We start from the raw sequence: 13,296 nt of genomic DNA on the forward strand, positions 1-13,296 counted from the left end.
AGAGGTCCTCACATAGCGTGAGGACATCCAGCGACGTTTTAGCACACTTTTCATGTGCTATAAACACGGAAGTGCCCTCTAGTGGCTGTCTAGTAGACAGCCACTAGAGGAGGAGTTAACCCTGCAAGATAAATATTGCAGTTTATGAAAACTGCAATAATTTCACTTGCAGGGTTAAGGGTAGTGGGAGTTGGCACCCAGACCACTCCAATGGGCAGAAGTGGTCTGGGTGCCTGGAGTGTCCCTTTAATGTCACAATTCTGTCTTTTTAAAGGACATCTCCACACCTTTAAAACACTTCAGTTTGCTGGAGTGCTTTATGGCTGAGGAGTATCCTATTTAACTTCCAGTTTTTATGAGAATTTGGCACTTTTATAATTAAATTGTGTAACGCCTCCCTGTCTGTAAATAAAACAGCCAGAGAGGTTTGCTTTCTCCTTCTGTTAACTTCTCTGAGCTAAGTGACTGATGTTCTCTACTTGAGCGCACCTACCTCCTCCTCCATGCTGCTCACAGACCCCAGACCAGACTCAAGAGAAACCTCTTATATACTATTAACCAGTAGACAGACTAAGAGACACTTCTGGTGAAAAGGGGGAGGACTTGTGCAAGTTCATTTAGGAGATATCCTCAATGACAACATACATGAAAAATGCATTCATGTATTCATTGGGGGTATATCTACTACACAGTGATGTTTTCTTTTTTTACAAGTGGAATGGTATCGATATCTTTGCTCAATTCGGTATGTAGACTTTAGCGAATAACCCTGTTTATGTGTCAATGTATCATTCAGCTACTTTTTATGCAACCAGTCCCTTTATCTAGTCTGCATGTTTCAGCCAGACCTTTTGCTTGGCATCCTAAAATCATCAGTTGTAAAAAACAAGCAAAGGTCATGCTGCATTCACGTCACTCTCTACCCAACCAGGAAATAAGAGAAGGCTAAGCACAGCAAACAGCATAGCTTCAGTTGTTGTGGAGAAGTGGAAAGTGACATTGGACTGAAGAACAGGAGGTTAGTGTGTGAGCTGTGGTTAGTAAAAGTAAGCAGGTTTTAATGACAGAAGTACAAAGTGCACTGCGGTCTTTTGAGAGAGCGTAAAAAAACAAGTTAAGCTTAATTTAAAAACAAATAATACACAAAATGCTATGTCAAGGCCAATATCCCTCAGTAGAATGTGGCCTGTCTATGTGGTATTGTTTGAAGAAAAAATATTCCACAGGTGATGTGTGGTTTGCATTAGATTGACACAGCAATCAAAGCTCAGTTAGGATAACTGAAGTTAACTCAGCAGTACTTGGTTGGGAGCGTATTCACTAAATAGTTAAATTACACTATATGCCAAACTAGCCCACCTTATACAATATGACAATATTCTCCAATACAACTCATTTGTTTCCTCACAAGTCTGTTTCAGTCACCTTATGAATTCACCACATCCCATTGTTTATTGAATAAAACACATTTTGAAGTCATACAGACATTCAGCAAACCTTGAATTTTAAAGAAATAAAGCCAAATTGCAATTGTAGGCTAAAACTGCCAGAGATGGAGATTCTTTTCAGATCAGATGTGTTTGAATACATTTTTTCGTTTGGATCGAATTCTCTGAAAGTCACTGTTTAGTGTTTTTTCAATAGATCAGGAATTAGTCAATAATTTACCAGGGAATTGCAAAATTAGGCCCAAGACACATATATTAGAAAAACAGTATTCAAATGAGATTGTCTGTATTCTAAACCAGCGTGCTTGTATAAGCACATTTGTGAGTCATCTTGTGTAAGCATTTTTATTCTTTTTTTTAATTAGTAAATTGTTGAGATGTTACGTTGGGGTTTCTGGTCTCTCTCATTCTCTCCCCTTGGTAATCAGTATATTCCACACACAATGAGATTCTTGCTACTTAAGTGTGGAAGAAAGCATCAAGTGGTGAGAATTTCATGGTGTGTGGGATATACTGATTACCAATAACAAAAGCCATATGAATACCCGCATGATTACCAACCACAAACGCAATAACAAATGTATCCATAATGGAGTATCCCATTTCCGACAGGTGAAGGCAGGACTGTGCCGACATGCGGTCTGACCCTTCACGAGAAGCAGCAGTAAAATGCACTAAGTGGTGCTTGTCTTACAGCTGAAATACATTTTTTGGCATTCTGAGGGAAGCTTCGTAACTGAGGCCTACTCAGGCGGTGAGTGAAGTGGACGGCTGCTGCCCTGCTATCTTGCCTGTCTGAAATGAGCCAGACCCTTTATTCTCATGCTGACCCGGCTTCCCCCCCCTTTCAACCGGTGGGAGTCATCCCCGTCCACCCTGAGGCTCTACTATCAGCTCTATCCGTTATTTAAGTCGGAAGACTCGTTTACCATAAAAGATGGCAGCTGAGCCTATTTCTCGCTCCATGGAGAAGGCGGTCTCTCTCTTGGCTCTTGACGCCATCTGCGGGCAAAGCTGTGCAACACTATCATACATGGCCTGGTCCATGACGTTAACTATTGACACCGAGGCTGATAACAGAGCATAGGAGACCTACACAGCTGAGCTATATTTCGATTAATGGCAGACCACCCAAAGCTTTGTCTGATCCTTCTCTACTCAACATACCTGGCTAATGTGACTCGTCTTCCACTCCATGCTGGATCCTCGACAAGCCACTCCTCGGCACAAAGCGACATCTCATTCCTGGCCCTGAAGCTAGGCTGGCTGATAAGGCCCTGGTGGTGGATTGGATGCCTGCTAACAGGCCTACATATGAAAATGGGAACTTTGTTCTTCTGGTAGCGGGGGTTGGATGATCTATGCATGGGGACTGCAGTGCCTTTTCATGAGTTAACGTGTAGCCCATCTAGTAGTTACTTTAATTCCTCTACTGGTTTATGTTTCTGTGGGTCCAGGTGTATTTCCTTGCTATGGCATGCTTTATATAGTATAACTTTCGTTTCTTATGTCTTATTATTCATTTCATACTGTTTTGCCTGCTCAAATTTGATATATTGCATTTAAAAAAATATGCAGCATTTCTGACATATATTACTAATTTTTCTTGCCAATGTGCCTCAACCGTGCTGTATTTTAATGCCTGCATTACAAAAATAAAGAATTCTAAAAAAAAAAAATTCCCACGGGCCGAAACATAAAATAGATTTGATAAAATGTCACCTAGGATATTGTCTCCTGACTTTTACCATCCCATACCATATGCATTATTTGGCTATGCAGATGGAAAACATTTTCCATTAAATTTACACACAAAAAGACAAAACACAAAACAAAATGTCACTCACTCAGGCCAACGTTTAGTGGGTAGTTGTAAAAAAAAAAAAAACTGCGCCAAATACATAAATATGAGTATCACATAAATTAATGGATGCATAAGATTTACAACTAACAACTTGAATACAAAGTGCAGTATATGTCCCAAAGAGAAAAGTATTTTTAGTAGCGAAATAAAACCAGCTACAGATAGTGTCTTTTGGTGGTCAAACTGTTATCCTCATTGATGGGCAAACAATCAGATGTAAGATGAGAGGGCAATAGGTTCTGGTTCTGTTATTGATGTGTCATTTGAAATGTAAAAATATAAAAGAACAACAATAGTGTAGCCAAGTACATTCAAAGATCTTCTACAGTTCTATAGTGATATTCTATAGTGATAAAAATACACTCACAAAGGGAGAGTTTAGAATCAGCTCTTAGATAGTGCTTAGAGCGGTATGATTCACGCTCATGGATGTGTCTTTAGGCATCCTTCATGAGTGCTCACAGTGCAACCAGCATATGAAATGAACAAAACAGACATAGTGCTCTCTCCTTGAAATGGTAACAATTGTAAATTCAGACTGAAATCTACTTACATTTTTAAGAGCACCATAAGCTCTATGACATCAGTTTGGTCGGTATGATCACCACCAAGGATTTATGTAGGTAGATGCAGCAGCGTCTGTAGAAACTCCTCTGGATAAATAAGATGTCAGGATAAATTAAGGATAAAAAGAATGTATAGAATTCGTGTGTAGTGGCGCTTAGAAAAGGTACAATAGTATAGAGCTGCTACCACCTAAAGTGCCGTCCTCTCACAGCTTGGCACTCACAAATACAATATGGTGGAATTACTGAGTATTATACACGACAAACCCAGTGTAAGGTGGAGCGCTATGGAATGAATTAACTTACCCCCCCTGGGGTTTTCAGTATGGCCTAAGGGGGGAGAAAGGTACAATAGTGCAGACTATTAAGTACAATTTGAGTGAAATAACCAAACAGTGGTTCACTCACATGGGTCTGAGCCTAAACAGGACAGGCTCAGATCTCTCGAGCAGACGTGTCCTTAAGGAGACACGGACCCTTCAGAGGTTGATTTTCTAAACTTTCTTTCTGTGGGGTACAATAAAAAACCGAGATCTGGTGCAATATATTTCGGGTACCAGTGTGTGCAGATAGATAAAATATAACTGCTCACCTTTCATAGAGCCTCAGACTTGGCTCTAAGTATTTCAGCAAATGTGTCTATAAGGGGACACATACCCTTCTTTTGTTGGAGCGGGAACTGCAGAGTGTAGACTAAATCAGAAGCTCAGGTGGACAGATAATGAATAGTAAAAATATATTTATTAGTAAAAATACTTATGTGTATAACACTATAAAAACAATAAAAATATAGAAACAATGTCCAAACTTCTGAGGTGGTCCGAGACGCGTTTCGCCTGGTTGGCTTTCTCAATCGGTGTCTTTCTCTCTTGGTTCCCTGTCTTCTTTTGAATGCTGTCTTTGGGTCCCATTGGTGGATGGTTTCGCGCCCTCCGGTTCCGGTTCAGCTGTGGTCCTAATTGCCTTTCTTTCGTTCCGGTTTCGTCGACCGGAAATGACGTTGCGCTGGTCTCGTCGACCAGAAGTGACGTATCGCTCGTGTAAAGTCCTATTTCCTGATAAGTCCATTGTCGCCATTTTGATTACTGGCAGCGATCTAATAGGCAAGTGATACTCCCATAGGGATATAGTGCAGGAGAAATAAGGGCAACATAAAAACTAGTTAAATCCAAATCTCACACATATTAGATATATCCAAGTGTTTCAAATGATCTTAAAGGTGCATTCTATTCTTAGGCATACAGATGCATATATGTTTATACATATCCTTTAGATTGTGATAGTTCATCTATATATTTAAAGTGCATAGGGTATTCTAGATTCTATATATTGCAAATGTTTCCAATAAAGACCGTAGTGGGTGAGTAATAAGAATAATAAAAGTCTGACACCTTCATGCTTTTAGTGCAGATGAAGATTAAAAATACATATGTAGAAAGAAATCTCTACCATATGTAGAGGCAGTAATAAAAGTGCATAAAAAGTTTATAAGAAGTGGCAAAGTTCGAAGTCATTGTTAAGACCATGAGGTGTCAGTGTGTTCAGATTAAAAATCCACCTCATTTCTAATTGCCCCAAACGTTTGATAAGGTCCTCCCCTCTCCAATTTGGTACCAGTTTATGTATACCCATAAATTTCATGTTATTTGGGTTTTTATCGTGTTTTTTCAGGAAGTGTGCTGATAAACTGTGTTTTGCAAATCCATTTTTAATATTTCTAATATGCTCTTGTATCCGTACGTTAAGATTGCGAATCGTACGTCCCACATAAACTAGACCGCACGGGCATATAATGACATATATGACTTTTTTTGAGTAGCATGTAATTAGTTCTTTTATTTTAAAACTTTGTTTAGGGTTTTTGGGGTGATTAAAAGTTTGGATGTGTCTTTTTGTATTTTGTGTGTTCTTGCATGCACCGCAAGTGCCACATCCAAAAAAACCTTTTGATTTATTTAAAAAGTGATCATGCTCCTTGGTTCTTATATGATTATGCACTAAAGTGCGATTTAAACTAGGTACTCCTCTATATACTATAGTGGGTTTCTCGGGGAGGATAGAATTTAGTGTATCATCGTTTTTTAAGATGGGCCAGTGTTTGTTCAGGATTCTCTTAAATTGTTTGCTTTTGCAATTGAAATCACAGACAAACACTGGTTCGTTTTTAGCTTCCTTTTTCTCCTTATATCTGATTAGGGAGGATCTCTCTTCTACTTTAACTTTGTCATAAGCTGTATTCAGCAAATCTTCTTGATATCCCTTTTCTTTAAAATTATCTAAGATGATCTGTGCCTGTTCATGGAATATTGTGTCCTCCGTGCAGTTGCGTCTTATTCTAAGTAGCTGAGCTCTGGGGGCATTGACTAGCCACGGAGAATAGTGGCAACTGGTGTCCTTTATATAGCTGTTAACGTCTACGGTCTTGAAGAAAGTCTTAGTCTTAATTGTTTGGTTCTCTACATAAATGTTAAGGTCTAAAAAGTTTACACATGATTTGCTGTAGTTGGAGGTTAGTTTTATTCCCCACTCGTTAGAGTTAAGGTGTGTGAGGAAGATTTGTAGAGACTTTTCGTCTCCCCTCCATATGAAGAACAGATCATCTATGTACCTGCGATAGGTCACGAGGCTCGACTCCCATCTAGTGTCCCCATAAATGAACTCTTGTTCCCAATGGGACATAAAAAGGTTCGCATAACTGGGAGCGAACCTCGTGCCCATCGCAGTCCCACATGTTTGGAGATAAAAGTTGTTACCATACCAAAAGTAGTTATTGTTGAGGATCCATGTGATCCCCTCAACTATAAAATCTACCTGGTCTGGGTGAAAGCTGCGGGATTGTTCTAGAAATGTCCTGGTTGCCAAGCATCCTCTATCGTGTGGAATGATCGTGTACAGTGAGGTTACATCTGATGTAACCAAATAGAAGTTGTCCTCCCATATTGTATTTTCAAGTATCTGTAATATACTGATCGTATCTTTGAGATAACTCGGGGATTCTCGTACTATCCGTTGGAGATGTTTATCTATGTATAGTGATAGTCTGCTAGAGATTGATCCAATTCCCGATATTATTGGTCTGCCTGGGGGATTGGTGGCATCTTTGTGTATTTTCGGGAGGAAGTAAAACACAGGCACTTTAGGGTGTGAGATATTCAAAAACTCGTTTTCCTTTTTATTGAGTATATTTCTAGACTTTCCTTTTTCTATTAGTTGGTGGTAGCTATCTTTAATCTCATTTGTCGGGTCCTTCTTCAATATTTTATATGTGTGTGGGTCTTCTAAGATTCTCTCTGCTTCTTTATTATAATCAGTATGTTCCAATAGGACTATGCCCCCCCCTTATCAGCTGGTTTTATCACGAGGGTATGGTCATTCTTAAAAGATTTCAATGCTGCCCTTTCTTGTATTGTCAGGTTATGTTCAAATCTGTTAAGATTTTTAATTTTGTGGGTGTCTTTCATCACCATCTTTTCGAAAGTCACCATCTCTTCAGAGATGCATGATTTTGGAAAGAACTTGGATTGTTCTTTCAATTCTGTATGTGTAAATTCTGACTGTTCTCTTTCCTGTATATTTGTTTCGCTTGGGTGTTTATTGAAAAATTTTTTCAAACATAGTTTCCTCTTAAATTTGTTTAGATCAATATATATATTGAATTTATCAATGTCTCTAGATGGGGCAAACTTAAGGCCTTTTTCTAGCAGTGTCCTTTGGGATACTGTTAGGGCTCTTTGTGTTAGGTTAAAAATACCGTTCTTATTGGGTATTAGTGTCTTGTTTTTCTTTCTTTTCTGTATAAGGACTCCTCCTCTATTTCCCCGTCTTCTGGACTCCTCTGTCTCTTTCCTGGGGATTTCAGTGGGGGTCTGTTCTCTTTGTGTTTGTCTCTTATGTGTGATATGAGAAAATCCTCTCCCTGTGTCGACCTTTTTGGGTAATGGTATCTATTATGTAGATGGTCCTCTCTAGGGGTTAGTGTGTGGTCTATATGTCTGACCTTGTTACCTGGGTTGTCTTGACGTGTGTTGGTGTTTCTCCTTTGTGTAGGAGTATATGTCCTATTGGTACTGGTCGGTGTAGTGTGTTTTTTCACCATCTGTGCATATGAGGGTCGGTGGCCTTCAGGTGTGTTGTGAGGTCTATGGGTAGACATTCTTATTTTCTCAGTTTCTCTTTGGGGTCTAGGTATGTAGGGTCTTGATTCATAATGTTTTATTTCTCTTATTTTCTTCTGAGGTGTATATTTTGCACTGGCATTTCTATGTACTCGTTTGGGGGTGTGGTCTGTTCTAATACCTCTTCGGTTAGTCCCTCTGTCTCTATGGTGTTCATTATAAGACCTTACTTGTTTCTTAGAGTAGTCTAAGGTGTCACGTTGGTACTTTCGTTTCTTTGTTTCTACTACTCTGTTTTCTAATTTATTGAGGTTAACTTGTATCTCTCTGGTTACTTGTTCATATTCTTCAGATGTAACATTTGAAATTAAGGTGTTTTGGAGGTGGTTGATTTCTATGTCTAGTTTGATTAGGGTCGCTTTTCGTCTTTTGACGATAAACTCCATGAGATTAAAGGAGAATCCCTCAAGTAGTTCCATCCATTCATCAATGAAATCTTCCTCCTCTTGGTCAAAGGAGGGATTTTTGATGAATCTGAGGCCTCTAGGGGTGATTCTCTCTTTAATATACTTTTCAAGTGTGGCCACCTCCCACTTGATTTTTAATTCTTTACTTAGGGCTTTCTCCAGTGAGAATTGACAGTCTTGTATTCTAAAGTTTGTGTCACTATTTACTGTGCTGGGGTTGGTCCCTTGGTCAGAGAACAAAGCGTCAATGTTTTCCCCACATTTTTTTCTATTTTCAAATAGTGTCATATTATATGGTTTAGCTGCCCACACAAATAGTGAGAGAAGGTAGAGTGAAAGAATGTATAGAATTCGTGTGTAGTGGCACTTAGAAAAGGTACAATAGTATAGAGCTTCCCACACACATATAAAATATTGAAGAAGGACCCGACAAATGAGATTAAAGATAGCTACCACCAACTAATAGAAAAAGGAAAGTCTAGAAATATACTCAATAAAAAGGAAAACGAGTTTTTGAATATCTCACACCCTAAAGTGCCTGTGTTTTACTTCCTCCCGAAAATACACAAAGATGCCACCAATCCCCCAGGCAGACCAATAATATCGGGAATTGGATCAATCTCTAGCAGACTATCACTATACATAGATAAACATCTCCAACGGATAGTACGAGAATGCCCGAGTTATCTCAAAGATACGATCAGTATATTACAGATACTTGAAAATACAATATGGGAGGACAACTTCTATTTGGTTACATCAGATGTAACCTCACTGTACACGATCATTCCACACGATAGAGGATGCTTGGCAACCAGGACATTTCTAGAACAATCCCGCAGCTTTCACCCAGACCAGGTAGATTTTATAGTTGAGGGGATCACATGGATCCTCAACAATAACTACTTTTGGTATGGTAACAACTTTTATCTCCAAACATGTGGGACTGCGATGGGCACGAGGTTCGCTCCCAGTTATGCGAACCTTTTTATGTCCCATTGGGAACAAGAGTTCATTTATGGGGACACTAGATGGGAGTCGAGCCTCGTGACCTATCGCAGGTACATAGATGATCTGTTCTTCATATGGAGGGGAGACGAAAAGTCTCTACAAATCTTCCTCACACACCTTAACTCTAACGAGTGGGGAATAAAACTAACCTCCAACTACAGCAAATCATGTGTAAACTTTTTAGACCTTAACATTTATGTAGAGAACCAAACAATTAAGACTAAGACTTTCTTCAAGACCGTAGACGTTAACAGCTATATAAAGGACACCAGTTGCCACTATTCTCCGTGGCTAGTCAATGCCCCCAGAGCTCAGCTACTTAGAATAAGACGCAACTGCACGGAGGACACAATATTCCATGAACAGGCACAGATCATCTTAGATAATTTTAAAGAAAAGGGATATCAAGAAGATTTGCTGAATACAGCTTATGACAAAGTTAAAGTAGAAGAGAGATCCTCCCTAATCAGATATAAGGAGAAAAAGGAAGCTAAAAACGAACCAGTGTTTGTCTGTGATTTCAATTGCAAAAGCAAACAATTTAAGAGAATCCTGAACAAACACTGGCCCATCTTAAAAAACGATGATACACTAAATTCTATCCTCCCCGAGAAACCCACTATAGTATATAGAGGAGTACCTAGTTTAAATCGCACTTTAGTGCATAATCATATAAGAACCAAGGAGCATGATCACTTTTTAAATAAATCAAAAGGTTTTTTTGGATGTGGCACTTGCGGTGCATGCAAGAACACACAAAATACAAAAAGACACATCCAAACTTTTAATCACCCCAAAAACCCTAAACAAAGTTTTAAAATAAAAGAACTAATTACATGCTACTCAAAAAAAGTCATATATGTCATTATATGCCCGTGCGGTCTAGTTTATGTGGGACGTACGATTCGCAATCTTAACGTACGGATACAAGAGCATATTAGAAATATTAAAAATGGATTTGCAAAACACAGTTTATCAGCACACTTCCTGGAAAAACACGATAAAAACCCAAATAACATGAAATTTATGGGTATACATAAACTGGTACCAAATTGGAGAGGGGAGGACCTTATCAAACGTTTGGGGCAATTAGAAATGAGGTGGATTTTTAATCTGAACACACTGACACCTCATGGTCTTAACAATGACTTCGAACTTTGCCACTTCTTATAAACTTTTTATGCACTTTTATTACTGCCTCTACATATGGTAGAGATTTCTTTCTACATATGTATTTTTAATCTTCATCTGCACTAAAAGCATGAAGGTGTCAGACTTTTATTATTCTTATTACTCACCCACTACGGTCTTTATTGGAAACATTTGCAATATATAGAATCTAGAATACCCTATGCACTTTAAATATATAGATGAACTATCACAATCTAAAGGATATGTATAAACATATATGCATCTGTATGCCTAAGAATAGAATGCACCTTTAAGATCATTTGAAACACTTGGATATATCTAATATGTGTGAGATTTGGATTTAACTAGTTTTTATGTTGCCCTTATTTCTCCTGCACTATATCCCTATGGGAGTATCACTTGCCTATTAGATCGCTGCCAGTAATCAAAATGGCGACAATGGACTTATCAGGAAATAGGACTTTACACGAGCGATACGTCACTTCCGGTCGACGAGACCAGCGCAACGTCATTTCCGGTCGACGAAACCGGAACGAAAGAAAGGCAATTAGGACCACAGCTGAACCGGAACCGGAGGGCGCGAAACCATCCACCAATGGGACCCAAAGACAGCATTCAAAAGAAGACAGGGAACCAAGAGAGAAAGACACCGATTGAGAAAGCCAACCAGGCGAAACGCGTCTCGGACCACCTCAGAAGTTTGGACATTGTTTCTATATTTTTATTGTTTTTATAGTGTTATACACATAAGTATTTTTACTAATAAATATATTTTTACTATTCATTATCTGTCCACCTGAGCTTCTGATTTAGTCTACACTCTGCAGTTCCCGCTCCAACAAAAGAAGGGTATGTGTCCCCTTATAGACACATTTGCTGAAATACTTAGAGCCAAGTCTGAGGCTCTATGAAAGGTGAGCAGTTATATTTTATCTATCTGCACACACTGGTACCCGAAATATATTGCACCAGATCTCGGTTTTTTATTGTACCCCACAGAAAGAAAGTTTAGAAAATCAACCTCTGAAGGGTCCGTGTCTCCTTAAGGACACGTCTGCTCGAGAGATCTGAGCCTGTCCTGTTTAGGCTCAGACCCATGTGAGTGAACCACTGTTTGGTTATTTCACTCAAATTGTACTTAATAGTCTGCACTATTGTACCTTTCTCCCCCCTTAGGCCATACTGAAAACCCCAGGGGGGGTAAGTTAATTCATTCCATAGCGCTCCACCTTACACTGGGTTTGTCGTGTATAATACTCAGTAATTCCACTAAATTAAGGATAAAATGCAGGATCAAATAAGAATTTTTTTTTTTTTTTATAAAAACAAAAAATAGTCACAATGCATTTTGCCTTAAGGCTTTTTTAAGTTATATTGAATGGAAAGACTCTTTTTTATTTGTTTTATCTCTATACAGAGTGCTATTATATATATATATACATACATAATAAACCTTAAAGTGACACTATAGGCAACCAGACCACTTAATCTCATCTAATAGTCTAGGTACACTGTATTTTAGAGAAACTACAATGTTTAGATTGCAGTGTTAAGACTGTCTCTAAAGGCTGGAGGTATTGTTGAAGGCAATTTAGTGATGTTTATTACAGTAGCAAACATGAATTTTACAAAATAATCTGGTAACTTGTGTAACAAATTACTAAAATAAAATAAAATAAAAACTGGTGCAAAAACCTCTGTACAATATGGCTAAAAATGGCCTACCCTTGCTTTATTACATATTTGTGCTGTTTATGCATTGACGGGATAAATTGAACTATCAAATCAAATTGCCCCAAACACAGCCCCATAAAATTCATCTTACAAGTTTCAAACTGTTAACACTGATATAGTCAGACTTATATGGTACAGTAACCTCACAAGACAGTGGCAAATGTTTACTTTGGGTGTATTGTTTTACTGAGCATAACTGGGGGGAGTGATCATAGTGGCACATCTCAGATTTAAAAAATGCCCAGCAAATATGCAATTGTTTATCACAAACTGTGACATAAACTTGTGAAAAAATGGTACCATGTTAAGACACAATATACACCATATGTGATACCCCGGAGTGTTCACAAAAGGTAGACCTTTGTGGGGTAATTTGGACAGTCAGACTGCTATAATGCTGTAGACTGCTATAATGCGCCAAAAGAAATCCATCTATCAAAATTCTATTTGGGTCTCTTATATGACGCTGTAGCTTCACAGGATAGTGGCAAAGCCATACATTGGGGGTATTGATAAACAACTGTTTGAAATGCTCAAAAAAAAGAAAAGGGGGGGGCGGGGCCGGACCGCCAAGCTGGCTGGTCGCGGGAGAGACCAGCTCCTGCAACTTAAGGCCTGACAAGCAATAAAAATCGGATTTCTGGCACAAAACTGACCGGCAACGGTGGCTCTCAGCGGGCAGAGAACCCTGGATCTAGGGTGAGGCTGGCCAGACGGGCTTCAGTCCCCTGGAGGAGGAATCCTACTGATACTCTTGAGGCCTGCTGTGGAGGCGCGCGGGGTAGACGGCCGCTGCCCTGCCGCGCACCATGCGGTACTCAGAGCCAGACCCGCGGAGATTTGGCCCCGTACCCCCCCCCCCTCTGGACCGGGGGGGTGATCCCGGTCCCCACTCTTGAGACCCGACGACCGAAAGCACAACAGGCGAAGTTGCCGCCA

General features: G+C 39.3%; 1 protein-coding gene across 1 annotated transcript in view; it reads left to right on the plus strand.

Annotated features, from left to right (window-relative positions):
- Positions 1-917: 917 nt before the first annotated feature.
- Positions 918-13,296, plus strand: part of DCAF11 (DDB1 and CUL4 associated factor 11) — a 73,864-nt gene continuing 61,485 nt past the window's right edge. Inside the window, exon 1 of the mRNA XM_063454906.1 lies at positions 918-1,018. The gene's annotated coding sequence lies outside the window, so the exon portion shown is untranslated. The remainder of the gene's footprint in view (positions 1,019-13,296) is intronic.

This window comes from Pelobates fuscus, chromosome 5 (assembly GCF_036172605.1).
Source record: "Pelobates fuscus isolate aPelFus1 chromosome 5, aPelFus1.pri, whole genome shotgun sequence".
Classification (NCBI taxonomy): Eukaryota; Metazoa; Chordata; class Amphibia; order Anura; family Pelobatidae; genus Pelobates; species Pelobates fuscus.